We start from the raw sequence: 21,786 nt of genomic DNA, 5'->3' as shown, positions 1-21,786 counted from the left end.
AGCGGAATTTATCCTAGGGCTACAAAGGCGGTTTGGTGTACAAAAATCAATATAATACACGACATTAGTAGAATATAGAACACCACTAAACAATATTTGACACAACTTAATGATAAAAAAACACTTAACAAACTAGAAATAGAAAGTAACTTCTTTAATGTGGTGAATGGCATCTATGAAAAACCCACAGCTACCATTGTATTCAGTGGTGAAACTGAAAACCTTCCCCTGCTATCAGCGAGATAAGGATGCTCTTGCTGTTTCTATTCAACACTGTACTGGAAGCTCAAGTCACAACAATTGGGTAAGAAAAAGAAATAAATGATCCAAATTGAGAAGGAAGAAGTAAAGCTACAATAATGAAAACAGTATGATATTGGCATTAAGACAAACATAAGCCAATGATATAGAATATAGAGCCCAGAAATAAATCTTTACACATGTGGTCAAATTATTTTTGAAATAAAGTTCCAACATTGTGCAACAGGGAAAAGACAATCTTTTTACTAAATGGTTCTAGGGAAACTGGATATCCACAAGCAAAATAATAAAGTTGGATACCCATCTTGCACCATATACAGAAATTAACTCAAAACAGAGTAAAGACCTAAACCTAAGAGCTGAAACTATAAGAAAAGAGGAGGAAATCTTCATGGCATGGGATTTGGCTACAATTTCTTCGCTATTAAACATTTCTTTTAAAGTCACAGATAAAAGAAAAATAGATCAGTTTGACTTCATCAAAGTTACACATTTCTGGGCGTAAAAGAAAACAATGAACAGAGTAAAAAGGTAACCAATGTCATGGGAGGAAATATTTGTAAATAATATATCTGGTTGGCTCAGCACCTGTGGCTTAAGCAGCTAAGGCGCCCGCCACATACACCCAAGCTGGTGGGTTCGAATCCAGCCCAGGCCCGCCAAATGACAATGATGGCTGCAACAATAACAAAAAACTAGCCGGGTGTTGTGGCAGGTGCCTGTAGTCCCAGCTACTTAGGAGGCGGAGGCAGGAGAATTGCTTAAGCCCTGGAGTTGGAGGTTGCTGTGAGCTGTGATGCCACAGCACTCAACCCAGGGCAACAGCTTAAGGCTCTGTCTCAAAAAATAATAATAATAATATATCTGGTAAGGGGTTAATATCCAGACATAAGGAACTCCTCAAACTCAACAATCAAAAAACAACCCATGGATTGGCGCCTGTAGCTCAGCCTGGCCTGGGCCTCCTAAACAACAATGACAACTGCAACCAAAAAATAGCTGGGCATTGTGGCGGGTGCCTGTAGTCCCAGCTACTTGGGAGGCTGCAGCAAGAGAATTGCTTAAGCCCTGGAGTTGGAGGTTGCTGTGAACTGTAATACCATGGCACTCCACTAAGGGTGACATAGTGAGACTCTGTCTCAGAAAAAAAAAGAAAAAGAAAAAACCAATTAAAAAATAAGCCCAAGTCTTGAGTAGACATTTCTTCAGAGAAAATGTACGAATGGCCAATAAGCACATGAAAATATCCTCGTCACTAATCAATAGGGGAAATTCAAATCAAAACCGCAAATAACCACTTTAGGATAGCTGCTGTCAAATAAGTATTGGCAAGGATGTGGAGAAATTGGAAGCCTTATGCATTGCTGGTGGGAATATAGAATGGTACAACCACTATGGTACAACTGTATGGTGGTTCCTCAAAGGTTAAAATACAATTATATGATACAGCAGTTCCACTTCTGGGTACATACTCAAAAGAATTGAAAGCAAATACTCAAGTAGATACTTGTACACACATTTGTAGCAGCATTATTCCAAATAGCCAAAAGGTAGGCACAACCAAATGTCAACCAATAGATGGATAAATAAAATGTACATAAATGCCATGGAATGTTATTCACCTTAATTAAAAAGGAATGAAATTCTGATACATGTTACAACACAGAGGAACCTTGAAAACATGATGCCAAGTAAAACAAGCCAGACACAAAAGGACTAATACTGTATGATTCCACAGAGATGGTATCTAGAATAGTCAAACTAACAGAAATAGATAGTAGAGTAGTGGGTACCAGGGGCTGAGAGGAAGAGGTAATGGGGTGTTATTACTTAATGGCTATAGAGATGCAATTTTGTATGATGAAAAATTGCTGGAAATGGATGGTGGTGATGGCTGCATAACGGGGTGAATATACTTAATGGCACCGTATCGTACACTTATAAAGGTTTAAGATGGTAAACTTTACGTTAAACATATTTTACCACAAGAACTAATTTTTTAAAAGAATTGTACAAGTATAAGGGTAATATATATATACATGTTAAATATTAAACTCAAGGAATAGGTACCCATGAACTTTTGTTGAAATAAACTATTTATAAATAAAATCCAGCCAATAGCCAGGCATTGTGGCAGGCGCCTGTAATCCCAGCTACTTGGGAGGCTGAGGCAAGAGAATCGCCTAAGCCCAGGAGTTGGAGGTTGCTGTGAGCTGTGACACCACAGCACTCTACCCAGCGCGACAGCTTGAGACTCTGTCTCAAACAAACAAACAAACAAATTAAAAAAAAAAAAAAAACTATTCAGTAGTCCCCCCCTTACCCATGGTTTTGCTCTCTACTTTTCGGTTACCTGCAGTCAATCACGAGTATAATATAAGATATTAAACAAGAGGGAGACCACATTCATATAACTTAGTATATATAGTAATATAGTATATTGTTATAATTTTTATTAGTAGTTGTTTATCTCTCACTGCATCTAATTGATAATATAAACATTATCATAGGTATGTTAGTATAGGAAAAAAAATCAGCACATATGGAGTCTGTTACTACCTGAAATTTCAGGCATCCCCTGGGGTCTTGGAGTGTATCCTCCATGGGTGAAGGGGAAGTACTGTATTGAGACATCATTTTTCATCTATCCATCCATTCTTCTCTGAGTAAATGCAAAGAAAGATATATATAATAATATTTTCCTAATGCTAATAATAATTTGGGGATGGTAAGATTTGGGGAGCTTTTAAAGTATTCATTGATGGACTCTATAGTGTTTGTATTCCTTAAAATAAACATGTTTTAAAGTGACTTTTGGTTAAATCTTAATTATACAAGATGGTAACATTAACTCTGAGAACAAGGTTGAATTGTTTTCTTCTGTGTACCTCTCAGGTTTGTTTGTTTGTTGTTTTTTTTTTTTGAGACAGAGTCTCCCTCTGTCACCCTGGGTGGAATGCCATGGCGACGTGACTCACAGCAACCTCAAACTCATCGGTTCCAGCGGATCCTTTTGCCTCAGCCTTCTAAGTAGTTGGGACTACAGGTGCCTGCCATAACACCTGGCTAGTTTAACTTAGCTGGCCTGGGTTGGATTCAAACCCGCCAGCCTCAGTGTATGTGGCTGGTGCCAAGCCATGGAGTAAGCATTTTAAAAACAAGACCAGACCCTACCTCATCCTAGCCTGGAGAATATGGTTGATAGCCTAGTGCCAAAGTATAAGCTTATCTTGTCTATGGGAATGTAGACATGGAGTTTCCTTACCCACCTGACACCTTACCCACCTGGCACCCAACATGTGCCAAATTTGAGCCCTTCAAAATTTGAGTCTCTTCTAAGTTTCTCTGCCTCAGTGAAAGGCATCAATTATCATGTCAGTTTTGGTCCTAGAGCAGACACCAATGGAATTAAATGTGTTAGAATTTATTGGAGAAAAATGCTTGTGGAGGATAAAGAGGAGAGGAAGCAGGAAGCAAAGAGACTCAGACCAAAGTGCAGGTCTGACACCTGTGAAAGGGGAGAAGGAAGGAAGGAGGGGATTAGGTAGGAAGAGCCTCAGACTATAGAAAGTTCTTAGAAAGTATTGGGTAGGCTGACAGGAAGCCCCAGAGTACAGATGACCTGTGAGAAGGGTTCTACCTCTATTATTCCCTTTTTCTTTTCTTTTTTTTTTTTTGAGACAGAGCCTCAAGCTATCACCCGGGGTAGTGGGTAGAGTGCCCTGGCATCACAGCTCATAGCAACCTCCAACTCCTGGGCTTAAGAGATTCTCTTGCCTCAGCCTCCAGAGTAGCAGGGACTACAGGCATCCACCACAACACCCAGCTATTTTTTGGTTGTAGTTGTCATTGTTTGGCAGGCTCAGGCCAGATTCAAACCCACCAGCTCTACTATATGTGGCTGGTGCCTTAGCCACTTGAGCTACAGACGCCACCTATTATTCCCTCTTGTAGCATTGAATACACCCTGTAGCCTTTAGGTATTCTGTATTTAAGTGACTATTTAATTGTCTGGCTAACTCACTGAAGAGTTTTCTCAGGACAGAAATCATTTTTGTTCTTGCCCATAATTTGAATCCCCACTATTACCAGGGTGGCTATATTTTGTAGTTGCCACAGAATATTTGTTGAATGAAGTATCTTAAAGAGTTATTTGATTTTTTTCATCTTTATTTGAATCTCACACCAGGTATTTTTCTTTCCTACCCAGTGAATTCTGTCTAATTTAGAAGCTAGTTGCACAATTCTTTCTTTCCATTTATATTGTTCGTCAGCTGTGTTGCATGACCATCACCACCCTGCCACCTCCACTGTCCCTTTCCATAGTAAAGTCTTTTAGGACCCACCTTAGATTTGGACTTTGCTTCTTTTGTACGTTGGCCTTATTCCATCCAAAATGTGTCCACGTAAGAGGGGCAGCATGGATAGCACACTAAATAAAGAGAACCTCAATGACACAGACCGTCCCAGGGAGAAGGGTGGCCAGGCCAACAGGGATGAGTGACCAGTCCTCCCAGCATGTTTTGTCCTGCATTATGGAAAGACATATCATGTTGCCCAATCCTGATATCATTAAACATTTAAGTCGATAACTCACTGTTTTGATTCTGATTTTAAGCTTACCAACTGACCTTCTAACTACACAACTACACAACTACAATGCACTCATGAGACAGCCTCAAGAGTCTAGGGTATTCCTGACAGTTTGGCTTCTAACAGGGATTATTAAGCCACATGTTTGCAGCTTGGCCTTGATTTGAATCCTGCCACAAACAAACATATTAAATATGTGACCTTGGGATTTCCTTCATCTTTTTTATTCCAACTGAAAAACAGATTACAGTACACCATGTGATTGTAAAGAGAATTAAGTGAGGCAATGCATATACAGACAGTCCCCAGGTTGTGAATGAGACAGGTTCTACAGGTTTGTTCTCAAGTTTAATTTGCATGTCATTTGAAACAGGTACATTTACCTATTACCTGTAATAGCATCTGTTCATAAGTGTGAGTTGTATACAGTCAGATATTTGTGATTCAGAGACTTCCTATGATGCACTTAGAGTCTAGCAAATAACAAATGAAATCAATAAGTTGGCTACTAATCAATTCGAGAACAAATCAAAGTTTTGGTCCCACAAGCTCCCTACCAAACCCACATGTTGGGAAATTACCAAGATGAAAGGCTTCAGACCAGCCTCCACCTCTTGGCGCTTTCTCTTCACATATATAACATCTATAAACGATAACCAGGATTTGGCTTTATCTTCTTGGATCTCTTCCTCTCTTTTCCTAACTTTCATTTTCCTGTACATAGCTTTTATGTAGAAGCATATTTAGCTCTACTCTACTCTCCTGGAGTCAAGAATTAATTGTCCTGTATCTCCAAGCTTCAAGGCTTGCCTTTGATTTCTTTTTTTTTCCCCTTCATGCTACAAACTAATAGCATTATCTTCTGAAGGAAGGGAGAAACATAGGCTGTTGCTTCCAAGGTCGTTATTTGGCCAGCCCCACATACCTACCTCTCTTGAGGGAACGATCATAAGGACCCACAGAAAGCCCCTTCATCAGCAAGGCCTCCATCTCACGGGGAATCTGCCCAAATTACAAACAGGCAAACCAAAGTGACTTGGGGCAGATTAAATAGTTTATTTTGGGTTTTTTTGTTCCAGCTATCAAACTGCTCTGTTTGCTAAAAAAACTGTTCTGTGTTTGCTTTATAACAAACACATACACACAGAGCAAACTGTGCTTGGATTATGGACTCTTGTCAATGTTACCCAAAAGCAAGTGAGTAGAAAGGCTTGCAAAAGTATTTTCAGATCTCAACGGCAGTGCTGAGTAGAGGTGTAGGAATTCCCATCAAACATTGTGGCAGTGCTCTGCTCTAACAAAAATCTGGTCCAGTGGCATGATTGTAGGGGTTGATTGTCAGCCTAAGCTTGAGGTGCCTTCCAAAAAGACTGCACTGCCTCCTCAGTCCTTCTAAGTCAAGGTAACACAGTAAAGCAAACTTCAAAAACTGTCCAATTACCAAGGAAACAGCTCCAAGTTTATCAACTAATTATTATAGAATGTCTATCAAGTATCCAGATTAAAAAAATGACTTGGTTGCTTCCCTCAAGGAACCCACCTAGAGGCTGGCAGAAAATACCAAGTCCTGTAGAACCTCCATAGTTGACCACTACCCTGCACTGACCTCCTCAAATTGACCTAATTTTCATAGACTGGACATGCACCACATGTATGCATCAGTCCAGTACACCTAGTTCCTCATATTGACCACCTCTGTATGTTGACCAGTTTGTTATGGTCCCTTGGATGGTCAACTGCTGGAGGTTCTACTGTATTTTCTTCTTTTATCTTTTTTTTTTTTTTTTTTTTGGAGACAGAGTCTCACTATGTCGCCCTTGGTAGAGTGGTAGAGTGCTGTGCCGTCACAGTTCACAGCAAACTCCAACTCTTAGGCTTAAGCGATTCTCTTGCCGCAGCCTCCCAAGTAGCTGGGACTACAGGGGCCCTCCACAACGCCGGCTATTTTTTTGTTGCAGTTGTCATTGATGTTTAGCTGGCCCCGGCAGGGTTGGAACCCGCCACACTTGGTGCCTGTGGTCGGCGTTGTAACGGACTGTGCTACAGGCTTCTTATATCATTTTATTGAATTCCCAAACTCCTGGAAGTATGATTACTATCCCCATCCTACAAAGGAAGAAATTAAGACTAAGGCGTACTTTGCCCCAAGTCAGTCAATAAGAGACAGCCAGGGCTTGAACCGTAAAATCTCTAAATCCTGAGTTACTTACTGGTGGGCATCACTTTGAAACCAGGACGTCCAAACCTTGGGCTTGCTTTTCCAGTTTTCTTTTCAGATGAAGGGTCCCCAATTACGCCGACGTCACTGACTTTAACGTCTCCGCTGACCCTGAATGTGGTGGCTGGTACCTCCTGGTCCAGTCCCCTCCAGCAGGCCCCCTCAGAGGTTTGTTCCCAGCTGCCCAGGCTAACACCAACTCCCTGGGCGCCGCCAGCGTTCAGGCCCCGGCGGGCGCCAGCCGGGACCCACGCAGGGGCCGAGTGAAGGGGCAGATGGGAGAACCAGCCCCGACCGCCCAAGCTCCAGAGCCAAGGAGCCCCACGGCCGCGCGCTGCGGGCACCCTCCATCTGCTGCGAGGTCCCGGACCTTCTGCCCAGCGCCGGCCGGGGCCGGGGTCCGGGGTCCGGCCGAGGCAAGTGTGCGCGACGGGCTCGCCAGCGGTCACTCTGGGGCCAGCCCCAGCCCGACGCCGCCGGCAGCCCCGATAGACCCCCTCTGGCAACCGGGTCGCGCGCGCCCCGTGGTCCCCGCGCGCTCGGCCCCCGGTCCCGCCTCCCGGAGGTTTTCGCTTTCACTTTCCTGCCGAAGTTGTTGGGGAAAATGAAAGCAGCCGAGGCGAGGACTGGCGCAGCTGCCATTCCGGGCGAGGGGCGCAGAGCGCGGCGGCGGCCGACCCGGAGCCCTGGCCCTGCGGCCGCGGCCTCGGCGGGCGAGGTAAGCGCATCCCCTGGGCGGCCGCCTCACGGGCTCCTCCTTGTGGACCCGGCAGGCCGGGCCTGGGGTTCCTGCCCTTGAGCAGGCAGGACCCGAGACCCTCACCGCGGGGGTTTCCATGGGTCTGAGCCTCGGGCAGGTCGGGCTGGGAGGCCTCAGACGAGCGTGCCAGGGATCTGGCAGCCTGGGGCCGAGGTGAGACCGTGGCAAGTCGGATCACCTGAGCGCTCGTTTCCTTTTGGTAGAACACCGACTTCTTAGGGGGTTTGCTTTAAAAAAAACAAAAAAAGTGGGAGATCTGTGTGAAATACTGAGCAGAGTACCAGACCTGAGCTCAGCAAGCGGCTCATACTCTACCCCTCGGGCCTGTCAGTCATTTTCCTCACTCAGCACCGCTTCATTTCTCCTGTGGTTTGCCTTCCTGAGTTTCCTAGGTCTGGCACACCTGAGGGCACCTGGCTTGCCCTCCAAGTGTTCCCTGACCTAGCAAGCTGGCAGCTCGCCTCTCTTGATCGGCGTGAAGGGCAACTAGGTCAGGATGGCCTCCTGGCCGTGGCCCTGCGCTCGGAAGGTCAGGGGCTCACTCTGCAAGGGCCCAGCTCCGCGGCTGACGTAGATGGGCAGGACAGGTGCACTCAGAGGCCGAGTCCTTACCTGACCAGGAAACAGCAGAAGCATGAAAGACAATTGCTGCCTGACCTTTGCCCTTGGTCAAGTGTACCCAATTCATCTGTGGTACGAGAGAAGGGGCTCCACCCCAAGGCTGTGGAGATAGCCCCTGCCCTTAGGGTGTTCCCCCTCCCCTGGCAGAGAAATATGCAGGCAGGTTGTGTGGGACTAGGATAGACGGTGAACGGTGAACGTGCTGCATGCTGAGAATAAAGTGACTAAATCTGCAGGCTCTGGGCTTACGTTTGAGTAATAGTTTTTGTATGCCAGTACCCACAAGGTCGTTTCACTCAACTTTTGTGTCCATGATACATTCAGCTTAATCACATGGATCTGGCCCATTACTGAAACAAAATTAGAATAATCTTAACTTTGAAAAAGCTATCTGAGGGGCGGCACCCACCCGGTATACTGAGGGTGTCGGGTTCGAACCTGGCCCGGCCAAGCTGCAACAAAAAATAGCTGGTCCTTATGTTGGATGCCTGTAGTCCTGGCTACTCTGGAGGCTGAGGGAAGAGAATTGCCTAAGCCCAAGAGCAGGAGGTTGCTGTGAGCTGTGACTCCGAGGGGGACAAAATGAGACTCTGTCTCTAAAAAAAGCTATCTGAATTTGACAAGAGGTGATCCAACGTGCAATTTTTTTAAACATAGGGGTCTCACCTCTGTCCCAATTCAAGGGGATAATGAATATTCATTGCTTTTAGAAAATCCTGCTGTTTTCAATGAACTACAAAATTAGATTCCCTTTTACTCACATTGCATTGGCAGGGACTAACTTCAGGGGTCAGGTGGCTTGGAAAATATAGCCTGGAGGTGTTCCCAGGAGGAGTAGAACTGAGGGATTGCTAGCAAACTTCCTCAATCTGTAATTATAGTGAATTACTTTATCATGAGACATTCTTAATCAACTTTGTATTTGATTAGATAATATTTATTTAGAAGCTTAGAGTCCATGTTTATAAGAGAAACTGGCCTGTATTTTTTTTTAATTTGTACAGCCCATATTCCAAATTTCAAAATAAAGTCACCTTAAGTCAGGCAGTTTTTGAGACAGAATCTCTATACCTTGCCCTTGGTAGAGTGCTCTGGCATCACAGCTCACAGCAACCTCAAACTCCTGGGCTTAAGCGATTCTCTTGCCTCAGCCTCCCAAGTAGCTGGGACCACTTGTCCGCCACAATGCTAGGCCATTTTTTTTTCTGGGTGTTGTTATTGTTGTCATTGTTGCTTAGCTGGCCAGGGCAGGTTTCGAACCCACCAGCCTGGCTATATGTGGCCAGAGCCCTACCCACTGAGCTATGGGAGCCGCTCAGGCAGTTTTCTTTTTTTCTATTTTCTGTTGCAGTTTCCTTGGAAGTTAGTAGAATGCACTTATAAAATCCGAGTCTAAGACTTTATGGGAAGAGGTTTTAAAATCACTTCAATTTCTTAACTGGTTACTCACATTTTCAATCCTTTTGGTGCCAATTTTCGCAACTTTTATTTTCTAGAAATGTATTTCTTTCATCTATATTTTCAAATATATTATCATACCTATATCATTTACATTATTCATTTGCAAGTTTTTAAATGCCTGTTGTTTTTGTCATTTCCTCCTTTTTCTGTAGTCTTTTTATTTTTCTTTAATCTTCTTGACCAATCTCCCTAGAAGTTTGTGTATTTTCAAATAAATCCTTTGGGTTTTGTTAACCATGTTTATTTTTTGTTTTCTATTTTTGTCCTGTATGTCCTCTAGCTCATTGATTCTGCTCTTATCATTTGTTATTTCGTTTCTTCATGTTTCTTTGGTTACATGTGATTTGTAACAGATTCACACAACGTAGATGTTCATAAAGTGGAATAGGAAAGTTGGCTCTTGCCTCCTGTAAACCCATTTTCTCTAGGCAACCACATTTATCATATTGGTGCGTTTTTCTGGACCCCTTCCTATGCTTATACAAACATTGTTCTATGACTTTCTAAACTATATAAGTTTTTTTGTGAGATATATATATGTGTATATATACGCACAAACACACATACACACATGCCTTAAAATGAAATATGCACCATAATTTATCCGTTTTCCATTCATGGACATTTAGGTTGAAAACCTTGGTCTTTTAATAGTAGGATTTAACTTATTCACATTTATTTGGACCATTGATACATGTGGTCTTATTTCTGCTATCTTGTTTTGCGGTATGTTTATCATGAGTTCTTTTTTTCTTATGACTGAATTCATCAAGTTCTCTTTTTTCCCTGTTTCCTCCTTCCTTCTGTTTATTTAGTTAGTTGAATGTTCTGTATCTTACAAGGGGCCATCATTTAGTTCTTAAGCATAATAACTTATATTTTTCTATCAGGAAAAGAAAGTTAGACCCTCGTTCTAAACATAAGAAGCTTTTCAGTGTGTTTTTACTTCTTTTCTTCCCACCTTTCCTTCTCAGGTACATACACATAGAGGTATCTATCCAGGAGTAATTTAAATAATCTGGAAATCTTCAATTATTATTACATTTTTCATGTTTCAACACGCATTTTTCTTTTTCTATTTTAGAAATCTAAAAAATTGCATTAACCTACAACCTATTTGTGTAAATGCACCAGGATGGGAAAGCACAAATGTTTGTTTATTCTTTTAGAGTTTTCGTTGTCTTGGTGAGAATTTGTAGCGAATTGTACCTTGTGAGTAATACTTCTCTGTGTCTCTTGTTTACCAAAAGTATACTTTGGAATCCATGCTATTCTGATCCTCTTTTGACCTTTGCTGGCACAAAGACATTTTGAAATATTTGCAATGCTAAAGCCACTTCCTTGTGTTTGAGTTTACTTTAGCTTGGTTAAACCAAGTACAATATCAGTTTATGTAAACTTACCAGTAGGGTCAGGGACAATGAAGAAGTATGAAAATAGCCTTTGAAAATTCAGCTGTTGACTATTTTACATTAAAAATCTTAAAAGCCTTAACTATTTTAATATTTTTGGTTTATAATACTTAATATGTATGAGGGTGATATAAAATAGGCACTTTTATGGTAAAACTAACTTAGATAGTGTTTGAGCTAATTTATCAAAAGTTTTTTAGCCTCAGTTCCTATAGCTCAGTGGCTAGAGCGCCAGGCACCTATACCAGAGCTGGCGGGTTTGAATCCAGCCCAGGCCTGCCAGACATCAGTGACAACTACAATCAAAAAATAGCCAGGTATTGTGGCAGGTGCCTGTGGTCCCAGCTATTTGGGAGGCTGAGGCAAGAGAATCACTTAATAAACCTAAGAGTTGGAGGTTGCTGTGGGCTGTGACATCAGGGCACTCTACCCAGGGTGACAGCTTGAGACTGTCTCAAAAAAAAAAAAAAAAAAGAAAGAAATTTTTTTTAAGTGTCCTTATGTTTGATCTCAATTCTATAGGGTATCCCAAAAGTCTCCCATAAAGTCATCATACTTAGAGAAAATGGGAAATTGTAGTGAAACGTACCTTTATTTACAGAATTTTCATTACAAAGTTTTACAGCACATTGGACACCTCTTTGTAAAATTTTGTAATGAATATTTTGTAAATAAAGGTACAGTTAGCAACATTTCCCATTTTCTGTATTTATGGTGACTTTATGAGTGACCTTTGGGAACCTTGTACTTCCAGGAATATATATATTCTAAAGCATGCTTTCCACATGAAGTTATTGCAGGTGGTGCAGGGTAATTGTAGGTGGGACACATTTGCCACATTGCCTAACACTGACTCACATATGAGAAAATTATTTCCCTGCTCAGTTCCTTTTCAATCTTCTGAACAAGGGAAGGAGGAAAACCTCGATTTGGTGCTAAGCTACTATGTCTCTTGAAACCTTCCTAATCTCCCATTTGACATAAAAGAATGAACAAAATGAGCAAAGAGGTAGCATTATCTTAACTATATTTTAACTATGTTGTTTTGTTTTGATTTCAAGTAAATCATACTTATTTTTATGTTTGCCTTCATTTGTGGCATATGATACTTCTTTTCCACTTATAGTAGTAAATAAAGTTTGCTTTTAAAATACATTTCTTTAAGGGCAGAAATGATTTAATTTAAACAAATGTTTAGTATAGTTCCGATGATATTTAATTATAGAAAAATAGCAATGACAATGAATGCATGGATGTAGGAAACATGACCCTAAGGAAGTAATTAGAGTTACAGATTTATAACTGGGGATATTCTTATATGGAGAGATGTTCCTCCCAATGTGACTTATGTCATCATAAAGTTAGAAACTACTCAGTTGCCCAAGAATTAGGGATTGGGTAAGTGATTTCTATACCTTCACGTGATGAAAAATACTGCCACATGTTAAAAAGTATATTTAATGACACAAAGTTACTTAGATAAAACAAAACTGGTTACAAAAGAAAAGTGTATACAGTGTCTCAATTTTGTTAAAAATAAAGCAAGCATGAGATATGTGTGTGTGTGTATATACATATATACATATCTCTCAATACCAAAATCATTGGGGAAAAAAGACTGGAAGAAAATATTCCTGCATGGTTGGGACTTTAGGAGATTTTTATTTTCCAGTATCAGAATTTTGTTACTTTCTCATATGTCACTTTTGTTACCAGAAAAAAAAATCTAGTTCTTAATTAACTTGCACCTACCCTAATAGGACTGCTTGGTATTTTGCCTACAGGCATTTCTGGTCCTTTCATACTCTTAGGATCCAGTTAGGTCCCTGTGGCCTGCTGCAAAGCCACAGGGGACAAGTACTCTTAAGGCTTACTTGTCACCTCAAAGTGCAATCCAAGGTACTTAGTCTTGATGGGTGTATATGTATACTTTTCGAGTAGAATAGACACAATATAGAGACAATACTAAAATTTTCTTAAATCATTCTTGTTGGTTTTTTTCTTTTCAACAGCCCCATTAGGCAGGACCAAATTAGGATCCCACTTTTTAAGTAAATCTGGATTACTAAATAGGAATGGAGTAGATGCTAAAAGAAGGTCTCCTAGTTTCTCATTTATTCTTTCTTGGGTTTTTTTGTTTGTTTGTTTGTTTGTTTGTTTTTTGAGACAGAGTCTCACTGTGTTGCGCTTGGTAGAGTGCTGTAGCATCACAGCTCACAGCAATCTCAAACTCTTGGGCTTAAGCAATTCTTTTGCCTCAGCCTCCCTGATAGCTGGGACTACAGGCGCCCATCACAACGCCTGGCTATTTTTTTATTGCCATTGTCATTGTTGTTTAGCTAGCCCAGGCCAGGTTCGAACCCACCAGCCTAGGTGTATGTGGCTGGCACCCTACCCACTGAGCAACAGGCATTGCCCTTATTCTTTCTTTAATTTCTGCATCATTCTACTGACCGTGAAGTTTTTAGATATTGTATTTAATTTTGGTTCTGCAACACCTGTGTTGGAGATGCATATATTCAAATTTAGATACCTTTTTTCCAGGATTACAAAATCTCTGTTTAGGAAAAAAAGGAGAGTGAGAGAGACTGTTCATTACAGGACTTATTGGCAGAAATAATTGCTTCCTTTTGCTGAGTAAAAATTGCCTGAGTATTATTTCTTAGAGCTTATTCCTAAAGAGTCCTAAACTCTTTTGTGGGAATAAAGTTGGCAGGTTCTGATTAATAGGAGCTAAGTGTAATAGCTATGTCTGTCTGGGAGTGGTAATATAGCCCTGGTGTGAGCTTCCCTCTTCTATAAAGGGTGCTGGACGCTAGCCAGAGTGAGCCAGCCAAGGCCTGAGCCTAAAAGAGGCCTGCTGTGGCATTCCAGTAATACCCGCCAGATTGTAGTAAGACCTTTTACTAGGACTCTTTCCATCCTGGGATCCTTCAACTCTGCCATTCCTTTCCATCCTCAGGTCTGCCACTGTTGTACAAACTCTCACATCTCTTGCCTGTGCTATAACCTGCCCCTGCCTCCTTTATTTACAGCCACCATTCTATTTTTTTTCACATAAGCCAGTATATACTAGTCTCCTATTGCTGCTATAACAAATTACCACAAGATTATTGGCTTAAAATAATTTAAATTTATTATTTTATATTTCTGTAGGTCAGAGGTCCTAAAACCAAGTTCTTGGCTGGGTTGTACTTTTTCTGGGGGCTCTGGAGGAGGAGAATGATTGTGTTACCTTTTCCAGCTCCTAGAGGCTACCTGCATTCTTTGGCTTGTGACCTCTTCCTCCATCTTTGAAGCCAACGGTTTTTCTCATGCTGTATCACTCAGGCACTCTTCTTCTGTAGTCACATCTCCCTTATAAGGATACTTGTGATCGCCTTGGACCCCCATGGATAATCTCCCCATCTCAAGGCCCTTCACTTTATCACATTTGTAGGGTTCCCTTTGTCATGTAAGGAAATACATGCACAACCTCCAGGGACTTGGATATCCACATCTTTGGTGGGCCGGTAACCTACTGCATAGCATAATCTTATACAAACACACATACAACCACATTACTCCTCTGCCTAAGACCCTTGTGTGGTGCTCCAGTTCTCAAAGTCCTCTTGTGGCTGGGAGTGCCATGTAAGGACTCCCCACACCATTTCTGTAGCCTCAAAAGTGGTATGGGCAGCCTCTCCCTGCTCTCCCAGAAGTCTGTCTGTGATCCAGCCTGTGTGTATGGTGTGCTTTTTATCAGGAATGCTGCTCCCCCACACTTCATACCAGGCCTTGCCCCTGACCCCAGGTAAGGCCAGGCCTCCCTGAAATACTCTCATCAGGTCTATGGACTGTTCTGCTATCATGCTTATCACAATGTAACATCTTTGCATTTAATTTGGTGATTATTTGACTAATAATAAATGTTCCTCTTCTGTGAATAAGCACCCTATACGGGCAGGGGTCATGACTATTTCTTGCCCACAGTTGCAATCCTGGCATAGTGCCTGCCATGCAGTTGAGGAAAAGAAATGACATGGTTAGTCAGTACTTGGAAGTGAACGAACAAATGAATGAATATTAACAGCGTTGGTATCACATAAGCTTTTTCTTTGGCACAGCATTTCTCACCTTTTCTGTTGTCACTTCCCTCCCATGAGAGCAGGGACTTTGTCTTTTGAGTTCACTGCTTTCTTCCCAGGTCCTAGAACAGCGTCTGGTCCATTACAGACTCACGGTAAACATTTGAAAAAGGAATGTCTGCGGGATGCTGAGACTCTCTCACAGTTTTCATATTTAACCCTCCTTTGAAATGAGATATCATCAAGTTCTTCATTTTAATTATTTAGTCTGATTTGGTAATCAGGCAAATTGGCAGAGACCTTCTAACATCGTTGTGAGAATTAAATATGTAAACAAATGTAAGTCATTGAGCACAGTGTCTGCCAACAACAGCCCTGGGTAAGGGTTTGCTGCTGTTACTGTTAAGAAATACTTGAATCCTTGATATTGTAGAGTTACAGACTGTTGGTGGCTGGACAGGCAGTGGCCCTGGTGCCAGGATTCCACCCAGGTCTTCCAGCTGCCTGAGGACAGGAAGGGGCTTCAGTCGGTGATTGGGGCTGTCACTTATGCTTTTTCTTGTCTTGCCTGCAGATGGCAGCACACCTTCGACCTCCCTGTGCAGCAGGCGGTCCTTAGTCTGGACTGCAGAGGAAGGAGAAAATGGACTCTCTTCTGCTAGAGACTTGAATGCGAGCCACCAGCTGTGGGTGAGTATAGAGCTTCACTAGAATTTTCCTCTTGTTTGTTCTACATCTTTTTTTTAGCATAGGAATTGATGAAAATCACACGTGTTCAGTTTTGAGTTAGTTTGTTGATTTTTACAGTTTACAAACACAAACAAACAAAAAAAAAGTAGCAGTGAAATCGGACTTATTCCTAGAATGTTTCAGAGGGAATGAGGGCCAAGGGAGAGTCCTCTGCATTGGAAGTCTGTATTTTGGGCCTGTCCCCTTTGCCATCCAGGGAGGATGAACCCAAAACAGTTCAACAAGAGTGTGGTAAGCCAGAAGTGTGAGATGTTCTTTGCAGCGACCCTCTAGTCCAGCGGTTCTCAACCTTCCTAATGCTGCGACCCTTTAATACAGTTCCTCTGGGTCACGACTCACAGGCTGAGAACTGCTGCTCTAGTCCTTCCTTCAGCCGCTTATAGGGTAAACTATTCACCTACTGAGAGAGCTACCACTGGCCCTGCAGAACTCAGGGTTTCTATTTGCCTGCCCAGACTTGTTGGTCCCTTAGTGGACTTCTTCCTCTGATCCCCACTCTCCTCTCACACCTATTAATTCCTTTTCTTTTTTTTGAGACAGAGTCTTATTTTGTCCCCCTTGGTAGAGTGCTGTAGCATCATAGTTCACAGCAACCTCAAACTCTTGGGCTCAAGCAATTCTCTTGCCTCAGCCTCCGGAGTAGCTGGGACTAGAGGCACCTGCCACAATGCCTGGCTATTTTTTAGAAACGAGGAAGAGAGGGGGTCTCACTCTTGCTCAGGCTGGTCTCAAACCCATGAGCTCAAGCGATCCACCCACCTCAGCCTCCCAGAGTGCTAAGATTACAGGCATGAGCCAACTCACCTGGCCTCACACCTGTTAATTTCACAGCTCTAACTTATTTACTCCAAGATCTTAGCCATGCTACAATCTGAGTTGAATGGGGATTGTTTGTGTTTTATTTCAATCCCATTTCTTAGCTTTGCACTCAGCAGAACATAATTTTTCATAGTTAGGAGTAAGAGTGCCTCCTGCCCTTTATGCCAAGGACTGCTGTTCCACTTGTCCTTCTAGAGAGGGGTCTAGCAAAGAGCCTTTCTGACTTTCAACACCTGCTAGGTTTGGTGAAGCCTTTCCCTTAACTGCAGCCCCGTCAGGGTCCTGCCTGACAAGGGTTCTGTGACATCTTCCCTCAGAGTCTCATGTCTTTCTTTGTGGGGAACTTGAGGATCCCTCTTCACTGCAGCCTGTGACAGCTTTGCCCTGCACGGTTTATATTTTGGTCTCACTAGGCAGAATCACAGACATACCCAACTGGAATATTAGAATCATGTTTTAACCACACTGCAGATCTCTGTAGGAGCTTATTATGGCTTGAATAAAGTCATATTTTGCAAATTGAGTTTTTCATTCAGTGTTTTTTCTAAAATTATTTTTTTAAATATTAGTTTTTTTAATTTTTAATTTTTTTTTAAATTTTACTTAATCAACTGGGCAGTGCCTGTGGCTCAATGGGTAGGGCGCCGGCTCCATATACCTAGGGTAGCAGGTTCAAACTCAGACCCAGCCAGCTAAAACAGCAATGACAACTGCAACAACAACAACAAAAGCTGGGCGTTGTGGCGGGTGCCTGTAGTCCCAGCTACTTGGGAGGATAAGGCAAGAGAATCGCTTAAGCCCAAGAGTTTGAGGTTGCTGTGAGCTGTGACGCTACAGCACTCTACCAAGGGTGACATACTGAGACTGTCTCAAAAAAAAAAAAAAAATTCAAATTTGTATGTTTTATTTAAAACCTAGTTCCTGTATCTTACATCTTTTAAATTGTGCCTTTATTTGTTAACCTCATGGCAATGGGTTTATTCTCAAGTACCATTAATAACCTGGTAAAAGAACTAGTACTGAGTATGTACTACACATCAGATGCTGAACTATGAACTACAAGGCACACATCTCATTTAGTCCTCACAAAAGCCTGGAGAAATAGGTGATAGTATTCTTTTGTTACAAATATGGAAACTGAGGCCTGAGATTAATGATTTACACAGAAGCTAAGACTTGGGGAGCAGACCAGGATGGTCCCCAAAGTTCTCTGTCTCTCTTGCCTCCTATCAAAGTGAGTTCAGCCACTAACAGGTAGTGACCTGAAAAGGAACAAAATGAAATTAATGAGAAACAAAATTATAATCCTCAAATAACCCCCATATCTAAATTTACTGTCCTGATTTTACATAATATGATTTGTCTCATCTATTTAACCCAAACTGTTGGCACATACTGGTAAATTTTTTTTTATTTTTTATTTGTTTTTGAGACGGAGCCTCAAGCTATTCCCCCTGGGTAGAGTGCCATGGCATCACGCTCACAGCAACCTCCAACTCCTGGGCTCAAGCGAGTCTCCTGCCTCAGCCTCCCAAGTAGCTGGGACCACAGGCGCCCGCCACAACGCCTGGCCATTTTTTGGTTGCAGCCGTCATTGTTGTTTGGCGGGCCCAGGCTGGATTCGAACCCTCCACCTTAGGTGTATGTGGCTGGTGCCTTAGCCGCTTGAGCCACAGGCACCGAGCTGGTAAAAATTTTTTATTACTATTTTTTTTTTTTTTTTGCAGTTTTTGGCCAGGGCTGGGTTTGAACCCGCCACCTCCAGCATATGGGACTGGTGACCTACACTTTTGAGCCACAGGAGCTGCCCATTTACTATTTACTTTTATTACTATTTGAAACACTTTATGTGTTACCAGCTGAAGCAAAATTGTTTTCTTGTTCATTGGAAGGACCTATAACCTCTGTAACTTGGAAAACTTTGATTTAAAGACTTTATAAGTCTTCCTCCACACCCAGTAAGTTCAGTGACGTATTTGAAGAAACACACCAATGAATACTAAGTTCCCTGAACCTGATGCTATCTCAGCCTAGTTCTCGTAACTAATGCAAAAGAGAAAGTTTCTTAATCTAAGTCTAAATTGTTATCAAATCAATTATTTTATAAGCTGATCTCTCATATTTTAAGTGCCTGCTATACCTGGACATGTTTAAATATTACAGTTAAACTGTGGTCATTGAAAGCAAAGTTGTCTTTTGTACAAGAAGCATCTTCCTGAATACTGCTTTGGGGCATTTCCTCTCTGGGGACACATAGCCTCAAGGACACATTAATTGTGGGCATCTCTTTCTTTCTTTTTTTAGACAGAGTCTCACCTTGTCACCTTTGTTAGAGTACTGTGGTGTCAGGGTGTACAGCAACCTCAAAGGCTCGGGCTGGGGCGGTGCCTGTGGCTCAAAGGAGTAAGGCGCCTGCCCCACATGCCAGAGGTGGCAGGTTCAAACCCAACCCTGGCAGAAAAAAAAAAAAAAGGCTTGGGCTCAAGCCATCCTCTTGCCTCCACCTCCCAAGTAGCTGGGGCTAAAGGTGCCCACCACAATGCCTGGCTATTTTTTAGAGATGGGGCCTCAGGCTGGTCTCGAACTCCTGAGCTCAGATGATCCACACATGTGGGCCTTCGAGAGTGCTAGGATTACAGGTGTGAGCCACCATGCCCAGCTACTTTGAGCATTTCACACTGGTAGACTTCAACAATTGTCCACCCACCTAGCCACTAACTTGTGATTGTATGGCATTTTTTCTCCTGTTTCCTTTTTATAGCAACTTTATTGAGATATAATTCTCATACTGTGCAGTTTACCCAGAAGTTTCTAGTATGTTCACAGTGTTGTGCATCACTACCAGAACCAAGTTCAGAACATTTTCATTCTCTGAAAAAGAATCTCCACACTCACAGGTTTCACCCCTTCCCTTCTCCCATCTCTCCCTGCCCCTGGCAACTGCTAATCTATTTTCTGTCACTATGTATTTGTCTATTGTAGATATCATATAAATAGAGTCATAGGACATGTGGACTTTGGTGGCAGGCTTCTTACTCAGTGCCGTGTTTACAAGGTTCATCTATGTTGTAGCCTATGTCAGTACTTCATTCCTTTTCTTTTTGCCAAATAGTATTCCATTGTATGGATATACCGCATTTATTTTGTTCATTCATCATTTGACAGACATTTGGGTTGTTCCCATGTTTTGGCTATTGTGAATAATGCTGCTGTGAACATTCTTGTGTACCAAATTTTGTGTGTACTCTGATTGCGGGGGTTTTTTTTGTTGTTGTTGTTGTTTGTTTGAGACAGAGTCTTGCTTGTCACTCTCAGTAGAGTGCCATGGCATCACAGCTCACAGCAACCTCAAACTCTTTGGGGATTACAGGCATGAGCCAACTCACCTGGCCTCACACCTGTTAATTTCACAGCTCTAACTTATTTACTCCAAGATCTTAGCCATGCTACAATCTGAGTTGAATGGGGATTGTTTGTGTTTTATTTCAATCCCATTTCTTAGCTTTGCACTCAGCAGAACATAATTTTTCATAGTTAGGAGTAAGAGTGCCTCCTGCCCTTTATGCCAAGGACTGCTGTTCCACTTGTCCTTCTAGAGAGGGGTCTAGCAAAGAGCCTTTCTGACTTTCAACACCTGCTAGGTTTGGTGAAGCCTTTCCCTTAACTGCAGCCCCGTCAGGGTCCTGCCTGACAAGGGTTCTGTGACATCTTCCCTCAGAGTCTCATGTCTTTCTTTGTGGGGAACTTGAGGATCCCTCTTCACTGCAGCCTGTGACAGCTTTGCCCTGCACGGTTTATATTTTGGTCTCACTAGGCAGAATCACAGACATACCCAACTGGAATATTAGAATCATGTTTTAACCACACTGCAGATCTCTGTAGGAGCTTATTATGGCTTGAATAAAGTCATATTTTGCAAATTGAGTTTTTCATTCAGTGTTTTTTCTAAAATTATTTTTTTAAATATTAGTTTTTTTAATTTTTAATTTTTTTTTAAATTTTACTTAATCAACTGGGCAGTGCCTGTGGCTCAATGGGTAGGGCGCCGGCTCCATATACCTAGGGTAGCAGGTTCAAACTCAGACCCAGCCAGCTAAAACAGCAATGACAACTGCAACAACAACAACAAAAGCTGGGCGTTGTGGCGGGTGCCTGTAGTCCCAGCTACTTGGGAGGATAAGGCAAGAGAATCGCTTAAGCCCAAGAGTTTGAGGTTGCTGTGAGCTGTGACGCTACAGCACTCTACCAAGGGTGACATACTGAGACTGTCTCAAAAAAAAAAAAAAAATTCAAATTTGTATGTTTTATTTAAAACCTAGTTCCTGTATCTTACATCTTTTAAATTGTGCCTTTATTTGTTAACCTCATGGCAATGGGTTTATTCTCAAGTACCATTAATAACCTGGTAAAAGAACTAGTACTGAGTATGTACTACACATCAGATGCTGAACTATGAACTACAAGGCACACATCTCATTTAGTCCTCACAAAAGCCTGGAGAAATAGGTGATAGTATTCTTTTGTTACAAATATGGAAACTGAGGCCTGAGATTAATGATTTACACAGAAGCTAAGACTTGGGGAGCAGACCAGGATGGTCCCCAAAGTTCTCTGTCTCTCTTGCCTCCTATCAAAGTGAGTTCAGCCACTAACAGGTAGTGACCTGAAAAGGAACAAAATGAAATTAATGAGAAACAAAATTATAATCCTCAAATAACCCCCATATCTAAATTTACTGTCCTGATTTTACATAATATGATTTGTCTCATCTATTTAACCCAAACTGTTGGCACATACTGGTAAATTTTTTTTTATTTTTTATTT

General features: G+C 42.0%; 1 long non-coding RNA gene across 2 annotated transcripts in view; it reads left to right on the top strand.

The window, feature by feature from the left end:
* The first annotated feature begins 15,973 nt into the window (after positions 1–15,973).
* The window catches only part of LOC111727028, a 67,408-nt gene continuing 61,595 nt past the window's right edge, over positions 15,974–21,786 (top strand). For both annotated transcript variants that reach the window (XR_002774676.1, XR_002774675.1), the window contains exon 1: positions 15,974–16,083. This is a non-coding gene — a long non-coding RNA (uncharacterized LOC111727028). The remainder of the gene's footprint in view (positions 16,084–21,786) is intronic.

This window comes from Otolemur garnettii, unplaced genomic scaffold, assembly GCF_000181295.1.
Source record: "Otolemur garnettii isolate 467f Iridium unplaced genomic scaffold, OtoGar3 scaffold00003, whole genome shotgun sequence".
Taxonomy (NCBI): domain Eukaryota; kingdom Metazoa; phylum Chordata; class Mammalia; order Primates; family Galagidae; genus Otolemur; species Otolemur garnettii.
The sequence above is the reverse complement of the archived record's forward strand: the minus strand, read 5'-3'. Positions and strand labels throughout refer to the sequence as shown.